The sequence below is a fragment of the Gavialis gangeticus genome, unplaced genomic scaffold, assembly GCF_001723915.1.
Source record: "Gavialis gangeticus isolate Ggan-Ray unplaced genomic scaffold, GavGan_comp1, whole genome shotgun sequence".
Classification (NCBI taxonomy): Eukaryota; Metazoa; Chordata; order Crocodylia; family Gavialidae; genus Gavialis; species Gavialis gangeticus.
The window spans coordinates 1,596,237-1,618,310 of record NW_017729002.1 but is presented as its reverse complement, the minus strand read 5'-3'; the positions used below and the strand labels follow the sequence as shown (position 1 = coordinate 1,618,310).

General features: G+C 40.5%; 1 protein-coding gene across 2 annotated transcripts in view; it reads right to left on the bottom strand.

The window, feature by feature from the left end:
- Window positions 1-22,074, bottom strand: part of SHISA9 (shisa family member 9) — a 442,625-nt gene that overhangs the window by 176,146 nt on the left and 244,405 nt on the right. The window lies entirely within an intron of this gene.

Sequence of the window (22,074 nt, the reverse complement as noted above, 5' to 3'; positions counted from 1 at the left end):
GCTACCATCCCTGCTGTTTTCTTCCAAATCTGCCTTAACATACACACAACACAAGTTTAGCTTTTAGCCATTTGACGTACAGTTTCCCAGAAACCCCTGCATCTCTCTCCTTGAAACTTGGCACACTTCATGCCCTCAGGAGGGGCTACCATCCCTGGAATTTTTATCTGACTCAGGTAAAAAAATGTCAAAGTTATAGGTATTTCAGTGATTCCCCATTATAGTCTATGGTTGAATCTCCGAATCTCTCCGAATCAGCACTGAATTTTCTGAAGCTAATTCATCCGAAGCAATTCGGGACAGTGATCCAAATCTCCAAATGAATCGCTGTCCTCCAAATCAGCCAAATCCAAATCCAAATCGAATACTTCCCTTTTTGCACAGGCCTACAAGACATTACACATTATTTTTTGGTGTTTGCAAAAATTCATTCCCCTATCATGGTCATGGAGCTACTACTTGGATGTCAGACAATATTTAGCACCACCAACAGCTAACTGAAATAATTTTGAAGTTAAGTAAGAACCTTATATTTATATATAGTACTGTGGGAATGAAGACAAGGAGACCTTACTTGTCTAAGTCTTGTACCCTGGAAAGATCAATGGTGAGTTAACTTTTCTGAATTTAGCAGTGTCCTGGTTAAAGGAAAATTTTGTCCTAATCAGTAAAATAATTTTATGACAGTTTTTGGTAAACAGGTATATTACCAAGAACATGTAATCCTTCTTTGCATAAGATACATTTTAAATCTTTGTTTTATAAATGGTGGGTTTTTTCTTTTCTTAAATTTGGCACAATATAATCCAATAACACTAAATATGACTTATCCAATCCAATGATTCAGAAAGCCTGGCAAGTCAAGAAAGCCGATATAAACTAACTTGAAAATTTGGAGAGATATCTCCGAGATACTGTTGCACTACAAAGTAAACGCACTCTGCTTCAAACTGGTATGGGTTGTTTATGTATCTGTGCAAAACTATGCATACGTTGACTGAAAAAAATCTCATAATGATAATACATATACTGAAATTATGCCATAATGTGTACTGATTTCAATGATAGTAGGCCTGGGCCCTTCCTTATGCTGATTTATAGACCCTGGTGCAGCCACTTTCAGCCTTGCAACTGCCTGCTACAAGAAGTCCAGGCTCTGGGCAAGCCCCTTCTGCCCCCCCACAGAGCCCAAGCTGTTCACAGCAGGCTTCCATGAGGCTGCAAGCAGCTGTATCATGGCTCAGAACTCCGGCCTGGCCCCTTGCCAGTAACAGCTGCACATGCGCCTTGGGGAACATAGCAGGCAAGGGGTTGGGGTTGTGCTGCCCCGGCCCCTTCCCCATCATGCACCCTGATGCACGCATGCAGATGCCTTCACCATGGAGCCCAGGTTGTTCACAGTAGGGAGCAGGCAGGCAGCTGCACCAGGGTCCGGAGCCCCAGCCTGGTTCTGTGGCAGTGGCAGGGAAGGGGTTGGGGTTGGGCTATCCCAGACCCCTTGCCCACCATGCACTGTGGGGCATGCATGCAGCCACTGCCAGCCATGGTACACCAGTTCCAGCCTTCCAGCTTCCTGCCATATCCAGCCTGGGCCCTGGGCAGCTGCTGCTTGCCACAGACCCCAGGCTGCTCACAACTGGGCTAGCAGCCTCCACACTGTATGCTGTGAGCAGAGCCTGGACCAACTGCAGTGCACTGAGCAAAATGACATCATGTGCCATGCTCTGGCATACGTGCTAGGGGTTGTTGACCCCTGCTATAGATCAGGAAATACAGATCTTTGAATTTTTTTGTAATCAACGAGTGAGAAAACATGGACATTTGCTGCAACAACAAGAAAAATATAGATTTAAGCTCCTGGCAACTTTGCCCCAAAATACCAGCAGAAACTGGCTACATTTTTAGCAGTCACTGATGCCCCAGTCACCTTCCCCAGACCAAATCCTGTTAAACTGTTTTTGTATTTCATCTGAAGATTTTGTCATATTTGGAAAATGGATTATCTGGTATGCAGGGAACCACTTAAAGAGCAATAAACTAGCAAGGCTTAGCCTGATTAAAGGGGACCTATCAAATTGAAAAGTATTAATGTCCCCCAGACTACAGGTAGGAGAAAAGGCAGGTGAGGGGAAATGATGAGAGAGAATTATCTGGAGAGAAGTGGAATGAAATTAAGTGGCACTTACTAAAATCATATCATCTGTGTACTCCAAACTCTGTGAGCCAAGCACATGGGAAAATCTAAGTTCCTATGTCACCACTGGGCCATTTTATGTTGATCATCTCCTCTGCTGAGTCTGAGAATTTTAATATTACAATGTAAATCAACCTTCCCCATTGAAATCTGGCTACTGAAGTCCTTGGAGCGACAGCATTTCATACTAGTTGTAACTTGTAATTTATATATTGTGTAATTCATAATCTAACAAAAGGGCAAGGGGGTTGAATATCAGAACACTTATAATGGAATCAATGGTATCCATTCAAACAAGTTATTAAAATTTAAATACTATATTTATGGATTCACATACATGCAAAGTTCTAATATAAAAGGCTGTCTATGATAACACATATTATTTTCTTTCCTCTGTTCTCTCCTATATCAGGATAAATTACTCTGTGAATCTGTCTACACAAGAAGATTTACTGTGCAGTAGACTAATCTACTGTGCAGTAAAGTGTCACCATCTACATGTGAGCACCATTTACTGCACAGTAGATTAGTCTACCGCACAGTTACCTACTACCTGTCAACACAGGTAGAATAACCACACAGTAGTTCATATGTAGACTGCTGACCAGGAGCAAATTGCTCCCGGTCAGGCCAGACAGCAGGGGGCAGGGAAACTATTCCTTCCCCCAGGCAGCTGCTTCTCAGCCCCATGCCCCAGTCCACAGGGCTGGGAAGCAACAGCTGGGGGATGGGACATTTTCCCAGCCCTATGCTTTGATCCACAGATCAGGGCACAGGGCTGGGAGGCAGCTGCCCTGGAGGCAGGACAGCTTCCCCCACCCCTGCCTCAGAGACAAAGGCTTGACTCCAGTGCCCCCTGCCAGCCCGGGGCTGGCACTGGAGCTGGAGCCTGGAGATCCCCCTGGCTGATGTAGGGAGGCACAGCAGTAGCCTTGCACTGAACTGCTCCCCTCAGAAGCAAATTTGCTCCCGTTGAGAGCAAATTTGCTCCTGCCAGGTGCATGTGTAGACACCCTGCCTGGGGAAGCTCACTGCGCAGTATTTTAATGCACAATAAGCTTACAGCACATTAATAGCATGTGTAAACATACTCTGTATGGACCATAATAAGGATCTATGTGATAGATAATTGGCCTACAATTCTATAATATAAGAAATAAATTATTTACTTTTTACTTTTTAACTAATAGGGATGGTGTTCTGCTTTTGAATGAAGACATGTATGCCATGACAAGAGGGCCTGTTTTTTATAACACATACGTGTGTGTATGTTTATAGAACACCTTGATAATAGTTATTTGTCTTCTGAATATTGATTTCTGCATCTTCAAAGATTTGATTCTGTAAAATACTCAGTAAAATGAATGCTTATCTATACTACCAATAACACTGTGTCTGGAAAATTGTTTTGGAAGTACTTTGGAACCCTGTTTTTGTGTGAAATGTCAAGTATTTCCTGATTCAGACTTTGCTGCAAATTCCATAAGAATAGGGGGGGTTGTCCTGTTTTATCACCCCTATGTCTAATTCTAGCCATAACCTAAAAGTATGAAAGTACTCAATAGGCGAGAAAAAGTCGCTATTTTCAAACCTTGAAAGGGTTTTGGATCTTATTTTGAGTGAAAGGTCAGATCAGTTCTTTTCTTCTCTGAGAGCTTAGCCATTTCTGTGCTCTGCCATCAACTGATTCCTCTATGTGTCAAGATTTCCCTCTTTTTATAGGAGATTTATAATCTTTTTTACTATTCATCTGCTGTTTGTTCTTTGGATTTGCCTGCTTAAGGAAACATAATTGAAACATGCATCTAATTATTTTCATGTTTCGAGTTATTGAGATATCAACCCCCACAACCTCCACTCTGTCAGCTTGTTCAATCACCTGTTTAATTTTTCAAACAAGTATCTTCATGCCCTTTCTTATGTATGGGAGGAACTTCACGTAAATATCCACAAAGCCACCTTATTGTCCTTCTTCACATCGCCACTTAAAACTCTCTTCTACTGTGAAGTCTACACAAAACTGACTGGTGGTTAGGCTATTGACTTGTTACCTTGTTTTTTCAATCCTCATTTTGTCTGCTGTCTTGTACTTAGACTGTAAGTGCCACCTGCATAGCCACTGTCTTTTTGCTATGCTTAAGCAGTACTTAACATAGTATCAGTCCACAATGATCTGGGCGCTAGAGTAATATATATAATATTGATTTGGTGCATGCTCTTATCTTCTGATCCTTATCAAAAATTATTTAAAAAAAAGTTTTCTTCTTTAGTAGCCCATTTCTACTTCATGATATAGCTAAAGCAAAATGCTACAGCTGTAGAGTCAGCAGAGCACTATGTGTATTCCCTGCTTGCATTAAACAGAAGGAGAAGCTGGATGGGGGAAAAATAAACTTCCTGATTCAAAATAAATACATTCACCAGCTACTCAGATCATATCAGCTACCATCACAGTGGACACATCTACACATTCATAAATGCACAGTAGTTATTGAGCATTTAGTTTAGTACTTGCTTAATGAAGTACTAAACTAAATGCTCAGTAAATACAGTTACTATGCAGTAGCACCGGTGCCTGTTTTTTTGTGATGTTTACCACACAGTAGACTTATAACACTGTGCATAATGTATTAGCATGGTTTTTGACCAGCATGCTACCGCGCAGTGTTATTAGGCCACTGCACAGTAAGTGTCTTGTGTAAACACACCCAGTTACCATTAAAGGAAATTGTGTTTCCCTGCATTCCCTATCTTCAAGAGTTTGGTGTTTTCTTGTTTTGTTTTTGGTTTGGTTTGTTTCATTTTAATCATGTTACTGTCATTTGATAGATTATAGGAGATAATCACAGTTCTCTGTGATTTTCAAGTTTTGGATCAGAATTCTACTGCTTGCAAATACTATAAATATGTTTATTTTGATCTTGCATGGTTTCAAGATCCTTTTTTGTTAGGCTAGGGACTAAAGTTGCACATAAACCTGTTTAAGTGATCAGGAACCAGTTTAAACTTGTAGCAGAACATAAATTCAGTGCACACAGGATGCAGACAGAAGTGCAACTCCCAGCTGTAACTCAAAACAATTTTTGCAAAATGGTCTGAGTTGCAAGGTTCTCTGAAACCAAACAGACATCCACTGTTGGTTCTAGAGGGAGGGGAATCTAATTGCTGGCTGGAAGCCTGCAGCTAGGTTCCCATAGCAATGACCAGGGCCCTTTACCAGTGCTTGCTGTTTTCAGAATGGGAGGGGAGAAAGGCAGCGGAGGGAGCTCATTCTTGGGGCTCCCCAGCTGGTGCTGAAGTGTAGGGTGGGTGAATTAGACCCCCCCACCTCAAAGGGGCTACAATACACCCACCCCACCCTTTGTGGGGTGGGGTGCTGAAAAACTGCCAGACTGAACTCCTTCTGCTTCTTTTCCCTCTTCCCATTCTGAAAACAGCAACAGGCTGGGAGCTGCACAGACATAAGTTACAAAAGATGCTACATTTTGAAACATCTTTATCTGATACCTCATGCAATGAGGGTCAGATTTTCACCTGATCAGCCTTTTTTACGCTGTTTGCAGACATGCACTTGTGTTTGGTCACAGCTATAAACTGCTTTCCGTGGCCAGATTGGACAAAAATTGTCACTTCTGTCTGCACCCATAAACCACTTTCAAAATGTCTAAAACCAGTTTAAGAAAAACCTGGATGTAGTATCAGACTTAACTGATTTGTGTCAAACTGGTTTATTGAACTTCTGTCCCAGATCCCCTCCCAATTCAAGTTAACTCACAAGCGCCGGCATCCCAGGATGCTTTGCATCCCTGGATTGGGCTGTCTGCTCCAGTGGAGCAGGGCTGGCCCTCCTCCCCTGCTTTCACAGGGCTGAAATGGTAAAGCCTCTGCTCCTTAGCCTCTGCCTGTGCCTGTGAGCCTGGTGGGAGGAGGGGCATGAGAATGGACCCCTGCCCCCCTAGACCAGGTCTGCACAGCACAAGGGGAGGGAAAGCATTCTCTGTTGGACTTATCACCCTCCCCCCCAACCTTGAAGCCAGGCTGGAATTGGCTTAGCCCTGCCCCCTTACCATTTGCCCTTCCATCTAAAGGGCTGGGGGACAGGGAACACCTCATCCCCCAGCCCAGCACTGTCCCCCCAGCTTGGGTCTGCAAGGCATGGGGAAAAGAAAGCCCCCTCTACTGGGCCTTTTACTCCCTCCCCCCAACCTAGAGAGCCAACTGGGATCCCTTGGTTCCTTCCCCCTGCTTTCCCAGGTCTGAGGCAATAAAGCCTCTGCTCCCTAGTCTCTGCCTGTGCCTGTCAGACCAGTGGGACCATATTGAGGGGTGAGAGAGAGGAATCCCCTCTCTGCACCAGGGGCAGGGCTCGAGGGACACTGCCAAGGGTGGAGGGGATCCAGCCAGCCCTGGGCTGGAAGGACTATTCCCCCACACCAACCTGTGGGCATGGGGCCAAGCCCTGAGGGACCATACTGAGCGGGAGGAGGAGGAAATCCCTTCTCTGCACCAGGGGCAGGGCTTGGGGGACTTTGCCAGGGATGGGGAACCTCCATTGAGGCTGGGGGATCCAGCCAGCCCTGGGCTGGAGGGACTGTTTTCCCCTGGGGGGAGATAAAAAGGGTTTGGGGGGGGAAACATGCTGGGCACCCATCAAGGATGAGCTCTGCTCAGCTGCATTTGGGTGCCTTTGGCAGTGGCCAGCAGGCTGGAAGGCATCCTCAAGCACCCTCTGACTACTAAAATAGGCCACTGCAGGGGTCTGGCTGCCCCTTTCCAGTTTCAAAAGTGAATGTCAATTCCCTTTATTATTAGCTCAATCGACACAGTTTAGAAAAACCTGCAAAGTTTGAATCAAGGCAGCTGAGGCCTTTTTGACTCTGTACTTAGCCTTAATGTCAGTAAGAGAAGTAACCCACAATCCACCTAAGGTCACAGTTCCCTTCTTCATAACTTGAGGCATCTTTATACTCAGGTGTTGTATCCCTTTCCAACTACCTTTCTATAATACAGGTCTATCGTGAGTAGTTATAGCACCATCTGCTTTGCCTTTATCCCCAGCAAGTAGATCATCTTCATCTCCCAGACATTGACTCAGTACCTCTTCATTCATCATCAATTTAAATCTACATTACAGAAATATTTAAAGCTAATTTTACAAAATAGAAAAAGAATTGCAGAAAATATGACATTCCAGGTTTTAAATATACTGTTTATCTTATCTTGAAGGTATAGTACAGGCTCTGAGATTTAACTGTCCCTACACACAGTTAACAGATCACAGTATTTGTGGGGTTCCCAAATAGAGAGTCCTTTGTCTATCTATCCTGTGAGGTCCAATAAGGAATGATAAAAAAGACCAGCAAACTCTCCCAATGCCTGAAGAAGGGTGTTTGTGCCTGAAAGCTTGCAAAGAACAATTTTTTTTCCAATTATTGAGTTGGTCTAATAAAAGATACCACATACACCCAAAGAACCTTGTCTGCCTGTGTCCTTAGACCAACACAGCTACAACCAACAAACCTAGTAAGGGATGAGTCAGTTACTCTTGTGTAGCTCTAATTCATGCTATTACTGAAGCTCTGCACGGGGATGTCTGAATTCCTCATTAATATGTTAGGCATCCTGTTGCTCCTTTGAAATCCAAACAGCATTGTATTTTTCAGTTTACAAAAACACTTAATGAAGTTTAGCATCTTATATTATACACTCTAATTACTGCTTTCCCTGTTTAGACACTTCAAAGGTCTTTCTTAAACTTCAAAGGATAACTTTTGAAGTCTTCTAAGGTGTGAGCCAGCCAAAGGGATTTACATTTTGCCTTCAGGAGTATTTCAGTAAATATCTCCTATGGAATAAGTTTTTAGTATTTCAATGAGTCTCGCACTCCCATGAGTCACCCTGTATTGAAAACCTGCAGTTCCTTCATAAAGTTAAATGGTGAATTTCAGGTGGATAAATCCATAAAAAGCATTTGTAAGTATATAACAGGTTTTCTTTTCATACTATCTCTTCCTAAAATGTATTAGTCCAGGTGCTAATATTAAAATAAAAATCTGGAAACAGGGAAAAGAATATTTCCTTTTCTGTTAGGTTGGTGATTTTCAGTATTCCTGTTTGTTATTAATACAGGTAGACACCCTGGATGAAATAATGTTGTCCTCAAAGTCAATTCAAGTTTTGCCAGCCTGAGGATTGTTGTAGGGCACATACAGCTCTATGAGCTATAAGGTGCCTTAGTGAGGCCTTCTGTCCCTTAGCCATAGTTGCTGTGGCTTTAAGAAATGAGGAATTATGTTTTGGGATTTCATAATTGTATTTAACAAGTTCACCTTTTCCTTTCAAATTTTACATAGTTTTTATTTATCATAAAATTATGTCAAAATAATAATGCAAGCTTTATACTGACATAATGACATAATGTAATATTTGAAACATTCTGCTTTATTTTCAATCATTGTGGGGAGTGGCTTTTTAGCACTGATTGAAGCATCTTATCATAGGAGAGTCTTGCTGGAAGGGACCTGAGGAGGTCATCTAATCTACCTTCCCTGCTCAAGGCAGGTTCATCTCTGTCTAAACTATCTCAGGCAAATGTTTGTCTAACCTTTACTTAAAGATTTTCAGTGACTTCCACTTCCAAGCTTCTCTTGGTAACCCGTTCCAGTGCCTCTCTTCTATTTCACTGCTATTTCTCTTTTGTCTGCTACTTTGTTGTAATCCAGCAGTCTGAAGTTTTGTCTCTGTGTCAATAAAAATAAAATAAAACTCTTTGAAATAGCTAATTTTTCTATGAAATTAAAATCCCAAATTTTGACCAGTTCTGTTCTCAGTGACCTTTTCCTTCTCCACATTTGTGGAATAGCTGTTCTTTCATACATCAAGAGAAACCAATTAGCTTGGCTGAACTTGTTTCAGAAGCTCTATTATTGTCCTTTCTTCTTAAGACCTATTTCTTGCCTCAGTCTGCATTGGCTGTTCTCTTTAAATATTAAGTGATTTTTGTCTTGCCTTGTTCCACTTGTATTTCAGTTAGAGTGTTGAAAGAAACTGTGAACATTTTGGTTTGCACTTAACTTAAAAATGTCTGAAACATCATCTGTTTATGTGCTTGAAATGGAATTAAAAATAAAAAATGATTTTCCTGAGACGCCTTTAACCTTCACATTGCAACTTTGCAAAGTCATAAGCAAGGCTATATTATTGTGAGCAAGGAAATAATATCTTCCCAACCTAGTATCAAAGGTCAGCTGCTCTCTGATTGAATATCCAATTATTTTTCAGTTTAGTCATATGGCTCCAGGTGACTAAGTAAAATTGGTCCAATTTTGAAAAGTGCCAAGTAGTACCCACACTTCCCATTTGCTTTCAGTAGGATCTGCAAGTGCTCAAACTTCTGTTAGGCCATTTATACTGGGTACATCTACACGAGACACTGTGTTGACATAGCTTGCTGCTACGGTGATGTAGTGTCAGCAGGCAGAAGACATGATAGTGATGCTACGTCGTCATAGTTCGTCACTACGGAGATGTGGTATCTAAAAGAACTGTGCGCTGCCAGGACTGCACAGTACTGGTGGGTGCACATTCATTTAGTACTTGCTAAATGTACGTGCCCACAGATGCACCCACTGAGATTTAAATGTGGATCTAAGAGCCTGGCTTTAGTTACCCAGGTTTACAAATGTTAATGCAAATTTCTCCTGCCAGCTATACTTTTTTCTCAGATGTTTGACACTTAGAGCTGATAGTCTCTTGTAAACCAAAGAAACAGAAGCCAGGTTCCAAAGCAAAATTGCCACCTCTTCTCCCCTTCTTCTTCAATATGCAGTCTCATAAGCAGTAGCTAGAGTTGATCTTAGCTGTAAATAATAAATCTCATTTTCAGATAGATGATACTTAATTGACTAAGTTCCTTTTAATTATCCTGTATACACACTGTTTTTCTAGCAAGTTATTTAGTGTCTTTTCTATACAAAATGCATTATTCAAAACACAATCTGTGCTCTTGACTTGCAGGTTTCACATACATTTCAGAAGCTCTTTTGCTTTTTTACTTTTACTTTTTTGTTTAGTGCCTTTTATTCTAGCACATACTTGTCATAATTTTTGTTCTCTTCAAAAGCCCCATTCTTCCTCTTTGAGCTAGCTAATCTAAAGAACACATCAGGGAAAAGAAAAGACAGCATGAATACACTTTAAGGATGATCAAACTCCCTCTGCTGTCCTTTCCAAGTCATTGAACAATAATAGTATTAGCATGAGCTCACCTCACCTGCCTGGCATCCTTGTGTTCAAGAATTAAAAACCATTAAGGAAGCTGCAGAAGCATAGGCCTCTATGCTATGGTACCCTTCTTTATATGCTATATAGCTAAAAGGAAAGTACTGTTACATCAAAAGAAGGAAAAGTTACACTTGAAAAAAAGAGCTGATGTGATGTCATTTCCTGAATATCACACCTACCACACCAAGCAGTTCACAAGATTTGTGTCTGCTATGCATTGGTTAGAAAACAGACTGTGATTGCAGGTTGAAAGTAGGAAGAGTAAAGGCTGCAGGTTGTTCTATATACTCTCTCACACAAATACACAAAAATACTAATGATAAGAGAAGCAAAAGTTACTTCTGCTCTAGTTGGTCAGCAAGCAGCAAGGTTCTGTCAGCAGGCGCTAAGAAAACACAGATAATCAGTGTCTCCACTTAACTGGACTCATCCCTCATTTTGCACTATTATACACTACTCATCTCCTGTTGAATAATAGTCCAGGGTCATCCTGCTGCTATTTCCTCTAGCTGTTTGAGAGTTCTGTTTGCCAGTTTACCTCCCTAACAGTTATTTCTTTTTTCTCTATCCATGCGCCTAGGTCTCTTGCAAGGTGGTTATCCTGGCTGTGTTATGTGTATCTCTTTAGCTTGGTTGCTTCTTCATTCTACTTATACATGTCTTCTTCTACATGGTGCTTCTTTCCCACACACAGTGCAGTATGACCTTTCTTTTCACTCTTTTCCTTGACAGTAAGCTGCAGAACAACTTTAACCATCGAGCTCTTTATATATTTCTCCCCTTACCATATATTCATGTGAGTAGCATGGGTAGCATGTGAGTCTAGGAAAAGTCTTCAGAGATCTGCAGTTCACTAATCCAAAAGTCACAGCTCCCTGGCCTTAACCGGGGTTCAGTATAAAACCAGAATTCTGCTGGAATATTTGTTCCAAAATCCTGATTAGGAAACTGGAGGGCAAATTTCTCATGACAGAGGAGAGAAAGAGGATTCCTTCCTTCCACCCTTCCTGTTCATTCTTATTTATTCTGTTGATTTTCTGTCTTTGCTAGGCAGCAGCATCTTTTCCTGACTTCCTTTCCATCAGAGCCTTAAATGTGTCATTTATTTTTTTACAGATACTTAAGATGTTATGTGGTTAAACTGTGCACTATAACTCACCCACAGTTGCAGTCATTTTCTCTCACATACCAAGTCTCATAAATCATTCCTAACAAAGAAAAATAAATCTCTTCGCTCCTGCCATGCACCAGTACCATTATTAAATTTCAGTCCACCCTTTCTTAAAAATTAAAGCTGAATACATTTAGTAGCAAAAAATAAGTAGGACTGTCATCCTTAATTATGGCCTAAAAATTATCTACATGCTTAGAATTTGAGCTAGAGACACGAAAATTTTCTTTTTAGGAATCCAAATGTTCATTCATTAAGAAAAATGCCACATACATGAAAGGTGGTTATGAAGCGGAGCTCCTAGGAATATCTACAATAGTGTAGAAAAGAGAGAGAGAGATGATGAAGGTTCTTTGACTCTCATGGTACAGTCTATACCTGACAAGCCATCCTGTACCGTTGAGAATCAGTGATGACAGAAACAGATCAGGGCTAAGTACAGTGAAAAAGCCCAAGGCCGAATCAATTAAATCTTCACAGGTTAACCTAAACTGTGTAGATTGAATCAATAAGCAAACAGACATTCTCTTTTGATTCCAGAAACGCAGCCACATGCCTGCAGTGGCTCAGGCCAGAAGCTAGGGGGTGCTAAAGCATAACTCCCTACTCGGCTGGAGCAGACAGCTTGGGCCAAGGCTAGGGGAGGTGCAAAGCATCCTGAGATGCTGGAGGACAGTGAGTTGACTTGAATCTGGAGGGGATCTGAGCCAGAAGTTCGATAAACTGATTTAAACTAAATCAGTTCAGTCTGATACTACATCCATTGAGGTTTATCTTAAACCAGTTTTGGACATTTTGAAAGTGGTTCATGTGTGCTGAACTTCTGTTGTGCTACAGATTTGAACTGGTTTCCAGTCATTTATACTGGTTTATGTATAACTTGTGTCCCTAGCCCAGCAGTTTACTTTTGTCCTGTGAAGACTTTCATAGTTTAACTTCCATTTGATTAATCTCACTAGACTCAGTGAATCATCTGAATTACCCCTGCACATCTGTATATCCAGGATCCAGGATCCATCTTAATTTACTATTTGCCCGATGGGTATTATGGCCTTTTGTCAGCTTTCTTGTTCAAGGTGAAACTGACTGATTCTTCAAAGAAAGTGGTGAATGTTTTTGTTTTAAGTGCTTTAAATATTTCATTGAGGCTTTTTGGCTTTTTAAAATTTTGTAAAATTAACTTATTCAGTGTAACTGATGCTACAGTAGAATTTTGGTGTGAAACACAAAAAATTCTTTTCATTGTTTGTTTGAAGTTTGGTTTTTTTTTCCTTTTCATGAGAGGGGAATATTTTGATGATTGGAAGAATAAATAATTTTCTGTTTTCTTTGGCCACACACTCTATGACATTTACTTTCTTCAACCCAATATAGATTTATAATGTGGTATAAAAGTGAATTTCAGGAGAAGTAGGCTAGAAATTCCTGGGAGAGAAAAACAATCCACAGTCTGACCTTTTGCACATAATAAAGAGGCAGGTAGTACCTGCAGAGCTTGGAAGGATTTTCAAAAATTCCCAAATGCTTGTATTTGGAGTGTCTGGGCCTGGTTATCCCCTGCCTTTTACTTTCTGCAGCACTTCATGCCTGGGAAAAGAGTGCATAGAATGTTACCAAATGCAAATAACAGCAGTTTATACTCACTTTCCAAGGTATACATCATGACTCAAGATGTAAGGTAAGAGAGTGACTTAGTCCCTCTCTCTATTTAAGACAGATTCTTAGTAACCCTCAAATATTTTACAGTTATATTTTTGTGAAGCAGCCTGCACAAGCAAATGCAAGATGTGGCTTTTCTAGGTATGCTAAAGGAATTCTGCCTTTTGTACCAAAACGCACCAACAGCCATTTGCATTCCTATCAACAGTGAATACACCATGCAATGGAACATGCAATGAGAACACCTTCAACAAGCAGCATCCTCTCATAGATGACAAATTTAACACACTCATCTATGTCTTTAAAGGCAATTTTGCTTGATCTCTAGTTAATGATCCAACTTATTTGATGACTAAACCCTCAATCCTGCAAACACTTGAACACATGAGTAACTTTGTGCACACAAATAGTCCCACACATCTCAAAATCCTAAAACTGTACTTGGGGGAGCTGTTCTCATAAATGTACTCATTAGCTGTATTTATGTTGGTTTACTGCTTGGTTGCTTAAGAGGGAGTTTCACTGGTATCATGTATCAAATACAGATATTTAACTGACCACATACATTAAAAATACACCTATATTTTTCATATGCATTTTAATAATGTCCTGTCTGTTGGGTATTAATTACAGTTGGCATGCTGTTTCTGTATTGTTTTTCTTCACAATTTAATCACAGAAAAAACAGTATATGTCTGAGCTTCCTTCGCTAAATCTGTATTTTTATGAGTGATTATCAGTATTAATTAGTCAGAATCAGTCTCTTTAAAATTATCATGTACAGGCTGGCTTATGCATTTCTTCTTTCCACTCATAATATCAGAAATAATCATAGGGGAATGGTTTATTTCAATATTTTTACCATTTAGAAAGCAACAAAAAAGCAAAAATCAGTGATACCTAATTGGTATATTTCAGATAGTGATCCACACTATGAATTAAATTTGAGACCTCTATAAATATTGTGGCTATACCTCTGTGAAGTTGAAAATGAAATAGCTTCTTTATCACAACCTAATTGGATAGAAAACGCTTTCCACTGAAAATTTACAGCGTACAATTGCTACTTAAATGTATATTTATTTGTATGATGCAGCTGTCTGTGGTACATGCTGTTATCATCCACTAGACAGATAACATTATGAAAAGACCTGGAAATGTGACAAGAAAAGCTTTTCTTGTACCAGGTTAAGCTTGCCAGAAATCACCATGTTGTGAGTCCTTTCTTTCTTTTCCTGATGAAAAGAAAATCCTTGTTGCTACAGTCGTGCTAAGTGACAGAAATAGCCCAAAGGTAAATAAATACATAGACTAATTTTTCCTTCTTCCAAGTTTTCACAAATAGAAGCAGTATGGCTCCCTTGCAGGTAATTCAAAATCATTCCAGCAATATCATTATTCAATGATTTAAGAAATCATGGTGCCTGATTATTAGATTTGTGCCCTTCACCCCAAGTTTTTACAGGTTCAGTCATTTTTAGTCATTTTTAAGAGAGAACCTATATCCAATAAAGTCCACTTCTGCCTTGTAAAACTAATGCTGTAATTAGACTCTTACGGTGTTTATACACATACATTTTTGTGCTCTGATGTGCCAGAGCTCCAGCGTGTCGGAGCAGACTTGATTAATCGAGTCTGTTCCACATGCGTGGTGACATGCACTGCTCTGCATCACATTCAGTTGTACAAGTGGCAAAATGCATGTCAGCATGCAGAAAATGGCGGCAGCACGCTTTTAAACCAAAACAGCTTTCCTGCCACCAGTTTCTCAGCGCTGATGTGCATTGCGTCGCTTATACAACTGTATGCGCCACAGTGCCAGGAGCTTTTAGAAGTGCCTGGCGCTGTGGCACAAACATAAGTGCAACAATTCATGGGTTTAGCAGCCATGCTTTTTACATTCATTTAAGAAGTTAACAAAATATTCTTGTATTGCTTTTAGAATGCCCTTTAGACCACTTAAATGACTTGCATGCAAGTATGCAAGCATTTGTGAGTGGTCCAAATGGGCACTGATCCTAAATAATTACTTGTTTCCCAAAAAATGACCCTTTTTATCATTCTTCCTGTTTTATTTCCTTTTGCGGATTACCTAGCTAGCATATTACCCATGAAATTTAGATTCCAGGACCCAGCAATGAGACATTTTTACCTTAAAGACTTCTGCTGTAATAAAAGAAAAAGAAGCTGATTCTCATCCTTTCTACTAATTTTTCTATTAATATATTAAGGCAAATCCACTTATTTCAGTGGAATGACTTCTAATGTACCCCAGTGTTAATGAGAACCAAACCAGCCCCACAGTTTCCATTTATTTGGAGCCTTTCATCAGGAAGAAGAAATTCTATTAATTTTAATAGATTTTTGGATGAGGGGCACAATACAGTGCCCACATAAATCAGTGGGAATCTTTCCATTAACTTCAGTACATGTTGGATCAGGCCCTCAGGGAAGGAGATGTTTTCTTAATCAGTTCATACAGATATTCTCTGGGATGCTTCACTTTTTTACTGGTAATAAGAAAAGCTTGATTTTTAGGATCTCCAGTGCCTCTTGTTCTGATTTATAGAATACATTCTCTTGAAAACTACAGGATAAAATAGCTAGTCAGGATTTCTGTATTATGGACCATCACAGCTACAAGACTCCAGTTCTAATACAACGTGTTTTGTATTTTGCATTCTTATAGGGGTGCCCATTGTACCTATCAGGCTGAGGTGCATGGGAGACTCTCACAAGCATTTCTGCCATCTGTTATGTCCCACAAACAGCCTCTGTTCTTCACGTTATTTAATACAGAAAGACAGAATTATTAATTAGTAAGAAAACATGTTTGCCTTGCAAGCAGCATCAAAAGCAATTGAACAGATCAGGTCCTACATGTTTTATACTAAAACAATCCCTCCTCAGGTAAAAAGGCAGTCATACCGTGGGCTAGCGAATTCTGTAAATTCCCATGTCTGAGCATATTATGTAGCACTGGTGATTCAGTAATTGTGATGTGTTGGAAAAATTCACAGGATCAAGTTTTACAATGGGTCTCACCTTTTATTGTTGATATGACTTGTGAGAGCACTGGAAGATAGTTAAATGGCTTCAGTTCATCAGTTAAACCACACTCAGTAGCAGGGGCAAAATGTGGGTATGATTTAATTGCAGGCACATAATTTCACTGATAAAATTAGAGACCCTTGCCCAAAGCCATGCCCACACTGGAAAAGATTCATTGTCGCTCTCTCTGTCTCCCCCCTCTTCCCTCCTCCCCACCAACCTTTCCCTCCTGCTCTTAGTTTGGCTATACTCTGCTGCCTTAAGATTTTTTTACCAGGATATTTCAGAAGTCTAGGTAAAAAGCAGCTCTGTATATGGACACCTGGGAAAGTTAAACCAAATTAATTGAATGTCTGAATTTAAAATGCATAATTTAAAGCCAATTAAACTCCTCTATGGATACTGTCATGCAGAAAGAAAGTGGTGCTAGTTCTCTTTAGCTTAATTCATTTTACTTCAATGAACTAAAGCCACTTTACTTCTGAATAAGAGATCCAACAGAGGGGGTTAATGTGCTTTAACTAATATACTTTAAATTCACACCCACTGCTAATTTATCTCAGCTTCCTAGGTGTTCTGATGTACACACTCTGTATCATTTGCTATAACAGACACTAGGTGATTTGACCTGGAAGCTTGGTAAAGCACATCTGGATTTTTTAGGCCTTGGACTGCTACATGTTCCTCTGAAAAAAAACAGAAGATATTGATCATTTGGAACTGGCATTGATTTTATGAAAAATATTCTTTTTACCCAGGCTTTAAAGGAACTGGATTTCTGAATGTCTTTCTACCTACATGTATGTTAATTGCAAATGATTGGGCTTTGACCCAGGAGTTACCTTCCAATCCTGTATCCAACGTTCCTATGACATTTTATCATTGTTGTTTTTTGGTTTGTTTCTTGATCGCTTCAGTCATGTTTAGCATTTAAGGCTACTAATACACATTAAAAAGAAGACATGATGGGATCTGTAGTGTGATCCCAACAATTGTCCCTCCTGCCATTCCACACATTCATGGCAGGAGACGTGATTGTGGGATTGTCAGATCTCATCACGCTGCATTGCTGGTAGAGGGGGAGCACCAGCAGTCTTTGCTCCTGTGGCTGGGAGCCACAGCTAACAGGGCTCCCAGCCATGGAGGCACCATGCACTCCTACAGCTGGGAACCCCATCAGAGCTGTCAGCCATGAGGGGCACCCAATGCTTCTGTGGTTGGGAACTCCATTATCGGGGCTCCCAGCTAGGGAAGCTCACTGTGCCCTAGAGGCTGGACCATGGGCCATATGTTCAATTAAAGACATGATAGGAACTAGCAACAAAGTTACTGAACATATTTTGTGTAATAACTTTGTTGTTTATTCCTGGTTTTATCCTGCCATTGATTGAATCCACATGTGGCCAGGTCGCTACTTAAGGTGTACCAGTTGATCTCATTTTAAGAATACTGTGTGTCAGGGGCCTAAGAATATGTTAAATTCATCTTAAGGATGTCAAAATAAGACAGAAATGTCACACAAATGCTCACCTTTGAAGATCGTTAGAACTCTAACAGCACTAAGGGAATGAGATCAACCACCAGCTAGGGAACAGGATTGTTTTTTCACTGCTAAGTCAAATGTATTGCCCTTGCCAGAGATTAGAGCAGACATATTCTCTCATTGTTCTTGTAACAGTAGGCAAAGCAGTAAAGCTGAAACCCTCCATTTTATAAGTAGATGTGACCCTATTTAGAAATATGTTCAATGTTTAGTACAGAGATGTATTATTTTCTTTTAAAGCTACAGTATTGTACTGTCACCAAAATAACCGTCTTACCACTGCAGTATAGCTAAGCAACTGGGGAACACCAACAAAAGGGGAGAAAATAGAATTAGTGAGTAAGAAATGCCTATCAGTTTAGCATGTGTGATCTCTAGCCTTATTTTAGTTTCTAAAACTTAATCTTTTATAAAATACATTTTTAACTTTATAAGCCTATGCTGTCTTTTATGAAGGGATCTCGAAGCATGTTAAACCAAATTATTAGTTAGACATACAACAATCCAGAAGGTAATTATTTATTATTGTACAGTTACAAAAGCTGAACTCAAGTTGGAGACACAGGGCCTGATACTAAAGTATATTAAGGCTCCTTTACACTGTTCTGACAGCACAAGAAGGCCATTAAGTGGATGTAAATGATACACACCTAGAATAGTATAAAGGGCCTTAAAACGTGTCTGCATAGGGATGTTAGTGTTTATGTATGAATTTACATTGTGTAAGCTACTCTGCATTAATTCGTTGTGCATAGTGGCTTACTCCACTTTGAAAATGGAGTAAACCTCCTCACCATGTCTACATGTACATTAACGCACTTTAGTTAATATGCATTAAATCTAGTACCTCCATTGTGAGGTACTAAAAATGTGCATTCATCTGTCTTAATATATATTAACTAAAGAGCATGGGGCACTTTTACATGTGCTCTGGGGGATAGGGAGAGGGGGCCACCCTTTATTTGGAGGAGTTCCAAGAGCCACACTAATTAAAGTGCTGCAGCATTTCATGTATCAGTGTCTTCATGCTTTAAAATGGCAGCAGGGGTGCTTGAAATAAATCTCGTTTAAATAATTACCATGCTCCGGCAGACTCGATTAATCATAGGGTAATTACAGCGTGTCGGACCAACCAGCATAATTACTATGTCAGAGCAACCTCCATGCTTGTGTACAGGTGCCTATGGTTTTTAAGTGATGCCTAATGCACATTAGTCTATTTTAATGTGCATTAAATAAATAGCACTTTTTTTAAGTAACGCTTTTATGAGCATTACAATAGGCTAATGTGCATTAAAGCACATGTTTAGATGCACCTGAGTGCTAAAAGTGTGCATATCTAGTACTAAATAACTGGCATGCTATAATTTTATACCCTAGCTTACTGGGCACTAACTTTCCTTAATAGACAAGTCCTTGGTGTAAATGAGAATTGGACCCACTAAAGTTAAATATAAAATTTGAAGTCCGTAGGAAAACCGAAGAATGCAAAATTTCTGATAGAGAATCCCTCACTAATCAATGCTGCCTCCCATTGAAAACAGGAACAGAAGGAAACATGCAAGAGAAGAGACCCAATATAGTAATGTGAACTGAGGAAATAGAAATTTATATAAACGCAGTATCTAACAATGCATCATTCTCTACTACAGAAAATTGAACACAAAGTGGAAAAGATCCTCAAAGATCCCCGGCACAGAGTTCCTACTGAATCATTCCTGTGGAGGCAGGGGCCATGTCTCTGTACAGGATGGGCCATGGTTGCACCCAGAAATTATAGGGAGCCCCAAGTCTCTGCACCGAGAACCAAAAACTCATTTCTTTAACTTGGTTTTCCCTCAGTAAAATACATTCACTCTCATGCTGTTTATCCTGCAGGCTTGAAGAGAATAGAGATGTATTGTTCTTTTTATATCTTTGGGTTATATGCAGATACAACAACATTGAAGGTCATTATGCATAGAAGGGTGGAGTAACAGTAGTTACTCCACTGTTGCAGTAATTGCAGGACACCTTGCTCTGGGAAGCCACACTCTCGGGGTCTTCCTCAGTCACAGCCCAAATTTAGATGAGTTCTGCAAAAGAAGTAATGTAGAATTATCACCTTTTCTGCCCCACCACCCTGTAGTGTGGATTCTGATCCAAGAGAGAGTTATAACCACTGTATTGAGAAGGGCATCTTTTTTCTGGCCAGGTAGGAGAGATCTGTACTTGGAAAGTATTTTTTTCCATTTAATAGTTCTTCAGGTAACAACCTGAATACATTTTGGTGCAGAAATATGCCTGCCTTAGTCCACATTGATTTGATCTTATAGTTTACTTCCTTCATGGAGGATAATATTTTATAGTGAATGCTGTTTAAAAATGGATGTACTTTTTCCACTTTCATCTTTGTATTGAGGATGTAAGGAGAGTTAGTTAATCCAGGCTTCCTCCAATGCCTCAGCAGCAGCAGAGTAAAAAAATACAAGCAATGATTATTGCCATTTGGTTTTCTCCCAGCAAGAAAGCTATGCATTTAAAATATATATACTTCAAATCCGGAGGACATTTTGCACAAACTTCAAGGTTGATTTGTATTTCAGGCATAAAGTACTTGACATTGTCCCTTCCATATTGTTCTATTTTAACTTTTCCTAAGCATAACAGTAACGGCAAACATGCATACAAACTGGTACAAAAACTACTTGATCTTGGTCTCCACTGAATTGGTCCTGACAAAATGCCATAGCTATTCAGGTTTGGAGAGCAATAACCTTGTATTGATCCAAGGTATGTAACTAGTGATGCAGCTTTTAAACAAAGTATTTCACATTTTCTCCCAAGATTTGATGCATGAATCTGGATTGTTTACATCTTTAATATGCGCTATGACACTTCAGGCAAGATCCTCTCTAGAGCAGCACAAGAATTCACATTTGTGTTATCACCACTAGCATACAACAGTAAGGCTGAACATAGGAACTTAAGAAAAAAGACTGCAACAAGCTTCCTGAGTCAACAAGTCTAGTCCCTTGTTATTGCACTCAGTCACATCATATACTTTATTAAACTCCATTTTGAAACCGGTTATACTTATTGCCCCCACTACTCCAGTTGGAAGGCTGTCTCAAAGCTTCATTATCTGATGATTACAAATCTCCTTTTAATTGTAGTCTAAATTTATTTAAAGCCAATTTATACCCATTTGTTCTTGTGCCAATTTTGTCCATTAGTTTAAATCGCTCTTGTCCCTCTGTGATTTTACCCTCAGTTGTATTTATAGAGAGCAATCATGCCCCATTTCAGCCTTCATTTTGCTAGGCTAACACTGTGCTCTTTTGAAGTAAACATATACTGCATAGACTGCAGCTTATTCAGACATATCCAGGCCAGCTAGTTTAAAGCTACCAGTAAAGCTGCAGCATTATGGAGCTCACTCACAGTACACATTAACTAAACAAGAATAGACCCAGCTCCTTAGGCTGGTTTTGTAGCCAGTGCTCAGCTCTGTGCTACTACAGCTGCATTACTAACAGATCTGAGAAGCTAGTTTAAAGCTAACTTGTGTATGTCTCTACAAACTGCTGTGATTGCATTTTGGCCATACTCCTAATCCCCCTTCCAAAAAAGGAAAGTTTTTTCCAGACTCGTGTAGCAGACTGCCAATGTGGGCTCACCAGATTGGTTTGAGATACTTACCCTGGGCAAGAAGCAATGCCGGTGAACTCTGAGTGACCCAAGGGTGGAGCGGGGAGCCCTGCCCTGTGGAAAAGGAGAAGCCAATTGAAAGAAGGGGTTTTCAATCCCCTCATTCGCAGGGAAGGGGAATGGCTGGGGTTGGGGGCCAGCCACCCTGAGCCCTGGTTGGCTGGTTTGCAAGCCGGGGGGGTCTGCCGGAGGGGATAAAAGCAGCAGCCGAACTGGCATGTGGGGCTGCTGACAGTGACTCCAGGAAACGACACAAGGGGCCTAAGAAGAGCTGGGCTGAGCTGACCCAGCAGAGAGACCCCTCTGAAGGCCCTGGGAGAAGGAGGTGGCGGCAGTCGGCTGTCCCTCCAGCCCTGCAGGAGACAGGGAGCTGTGGCCAGGGCTTGGGGCAGAGAGCTGGTGCCCCGAGGCCCCATCGCAGTGTGCTGGACGTGCTGGGCGTCCTGGAGGCTGGGGTGGCAGTCAGCCCCCCACTCCACTGCA